The sequence below is a fragment of the Cupressus sempervirens genome, chromosome 4 (assembly GCF_028749045.1).
Source record: "Cupressus sempervirens isolate cs-2001-9-10 chromosome 4, ASM2874904v1, whole genome shotgun sequence".
Classification (NCBI taxonomy): Eukaryota; Viridiplantae; Streptophyta; class Pinopsida; order Cupressales; family Cupressaceae; genus Cupressus; species Cupressus sempervirens.
In genome coordinates, this window is record NC_143121.1 from 691,596,222 (window position 1) to 691,599,519 (window position 3,298).

Sequence of the window (3,298 nt, forward strand, 5' to 3'; positions counted from 1 at the left end):
TGAAGTTGCAGTTGTGTTATTTTTCGATATTAGCTGGGAATTTATTTTCAGCAGTTTAATAATCATTTGTGATAGGAGATTAATAATCAGTGACTGCAATAGTTTGATTTTTCACATAAAGTGCCTGAGGGACCAATGACTTTTTTAAAGCCACTCAGTCAAGTCAACAAAACAACCAATTTCGGGGATCTTTTTGGGTTTTGTAGTAAGTTTGACGGTTTCTGAACGCGGAAGAAGTTGCAATGAATTCTACGGCCTACTTTAGTGTCAGTTGAGTTTAATTTGGTTTTGGCAGATTGTGAACGCGGATTAGGCGTAGAGTTTTCCAAAAGTTTGCAGAGATATGTTTCTCCTCTTGTTCTTCCTAGCAATTTTCCCATCACTAGTCTTATGTGATTACCGACGGTCTGTCTGCAACAATGCCTCAACTTTCACAGAGGGGAGTTCATACTCCACAAACTTGAATCGAGTAATCGTCGATCTCTCTCGCAATGCACCTCAGAGTTCAGGTTTCAACACCTCGTCCCGTGGTCAGTCCCCCAACAAAGCCTATGGCTTGCTCCAGTGTATCGGGAATGTATCAGCAGCGAAATGCGCAAATTGTTCCGTGCAAGCATATAACATCACTCAAGAACTCTGCACCAACAACATAGGTGCGCGGGTATGGATGGGCGACTGCTTCATGCGCTACGATAACTCCAATTTCATTTCTACACTAGATACCGATTTCTTTCTGCTGGAGAACACGCGGAATGTCACAAGAATAAATCTGATAGCTTCTAAGGGCATAACCTTCGGTCTTTTATCAAATCTGATTGATAAAGCCTGTCTTCCGAGAAGTATGGGGCTGGCGCCAGGAAAAAGTGAATATTCTTCTGCACTGGGTGATGAAAAGGCTTCGGGCGAGGTGTACGGTCTGGTACAGTGTTGGAGAGACGTGTCGGTGAAGGACTGTAGAAAGTGCTTGTCGCAGGCAATGGCGGAGGTTGAGAGTTGTTGCTCTGAGAGTCGAGGTGCCACGGCAATGTCAGGGAGCTGCATGCTGAGATATGAGATTTACCCCTTTCTTGATTCGCCTACTCCTCCTCAGCCATCCATCTCCATAACTGAGAGTCCTAGTTCTGAACCTTCCCCTCTGAGATCAAGCTGTAAGATTCTAATCCATAATTTCCTTCCTTTTGTAATTCTATTTTTCACTTTGTTATTTGATTTTATATGGATATTTTAGAACAACAATTAAAATGATGCCTTGCAGACAAGCCATCGAGAAGGTTGCCGATTATATTAGGGGTCAGTATAGGTTCAATAGACATTTTCGCTGGCTGTTCCTTGGCAATACGAAGGAAATTCAAATCTGCAGTTTCGAGGAAGCAAATAACCCTAGTGAGCCAGAGTGAAGGTGATACCGCAGATTTATTTATTATTTTTCGGGATTTTATCTTTAAAATGTTGAGCACAGTAGATGAAAGTATTAACTTTACCTGTTTCTGTCTGATACGAAGATGTCGTAGAAAGGAGGCTTTTTAAGAGAGAGCAAGTTTCATTCACCTTGGAAAGTTTGATAGAAGCGACAGAGGATTTTAGTGACGGCAACAAGCTTGGAGAGGGAGGTTTTGGCCCAGTTTATAAGGTATGCGTATAGTTATCCTTGCACGAAATTATAATTTGTGGGATCTGATAAACTAACAACGATCTTTCATTGAACCGATGTGGGCATGTTTAAATTCTCAGGGAACGACCAGAGATGGAAAGCAGATAGCAGTGAAAAAGCTGTCTGCGAGGTCTGCACAAGGGAAAAGGGAATTTATGAACGAAGTGGAACTTGTGGCGAATATTCAACACAGAAATCTAGTGAATTTGCTTGGATGTTGTGTAGAAAGAAGCCAAACAAAAGCCTCGATATTTTTCTCTTTGGTGAGTCGACCATGAATGGTCTCTTTCTACCAGAACAAATTGTGTTAAAATTATTACGGACAAACATTTCATATTGATTTTGCATTTTGAAATGGAAACACAAACCCATTAAAGCGCAGAGAATTGGATTGGCAAAAGCGATTTAATATCATAATTGGAATTGCTCGCGGCCTTCTTTACCTTCACGAGGATTCACAGCTTCGAATAATTCACAGAGACATCAAGGCAAACAATATTTTGCTTGATGACCAACTGAATCCTAAGATAGCGGACTTTGGTTTAGCAAGACTCTTCTCTGACAACGAAACCGAGATACAATCAAAAGTTGCAGGAACCTAGTAAGTATAATTCAATCAGTTTTACCTTTTCTTTTTGTTTGTCATGGCTCGAAAAGGGAGATGATCCCGCGGGCTGGGTTTTTATATACCAAAAGAAGATCATAATGAAAATAAACGCTGGATATAAGACATTTGAATGCCTGCAGTGGCTACATGGCTCCGAAATATGCAATGGGAGGGCAACTGTCTGTAAAAGTCGATGTTTATAGTTTTGGAGTTGTGCTTCTGGTGATTGTAAGCGGAAGAAAAAACATAGACACGAATCTTTGGAAGGAAAACCATAACTGTACTCTATTAGAATGGCTAAGTAGGAAATTGAAATTCTCCCAATTAACTATTTATTGATTAGATGGAAGAGTGAATATTTGTGAATGGTAATGATTTATACAGGCATGGAGACTATTCAAAGGAGGACATATACTGAAGATTGTTGATATTGTGCTTGTGGGAAGTTGTCTAGAAGAGCAAGTGATAAGGTGCATCCATATTGGACTTCTGTGTACACAGGCTGATCCAGATGTTCGTCCAATAATGTCTAGTGTCGTTACAATGATAACCACCAATTCTGTACCGTTACCAGATCCAACAAAACCTGCGTTCGTAAGCATGAGCACTCAGAGTCCGAATGTCAGTTTCATCCCTGCAATTTCTTCACGGAATGAAACCTCTATGAGCAACATGGAACCTAGATAATCCCTACAATTTCTTACAACTATTCCTAAACTCTATTATTTCACGGGATAAACTTCGTTGCGACTTGAACTTCCGTTGCTGTCATATCAATCCCGTCCATTTTTATTCACTCCAATTAAAATTAATTTGATTAATAGTTTGTTTATTGTTCTTTTATCTTATGTTCTTTTATTAGTTCCTTTCGTACACCGAAAATTATAGCATTCAATGCATTTTAACTTTTAAATTTGTTTGTTCAATTAGAACATTTTATTATTCAATTACTTTTTGAACTATAAAGCTTTCATATTTATTGTATTTAAAATAATTCAAATTAATATATTTATTGACAATTTGAGTGGCTGTTTTGTGTT

General features: G+C 39.0%; 1 pseudogene across 1 annotated transcript; it reads left to right on the plus strand.

Annotated features, from left to right (window-relative positions):
* The first annotated feature begins 343 nt into the window (after nt 1-343).
* LOC149563162 (cysteine-rich receptor-like protein kinase 10) lies at nt 344-3,024 on the plus strand (annotated as a pseudogene). Its single transcript, XR_016364025.1, has 7 exons — nt 344-1,145; nt 1,256-1,399; nt 1,503-1,630; nt 1,732-1,914; nt 2,018-2,252; nt 2,399-2,554; nt 2,642-3,024. The product of XR_016364025.1 is annotated as a cysteine-rich receptor-like protein kinase 10 (transcript).
* Nucleotides 3,025-3,298: the final 274 nt, after the last annotated feature.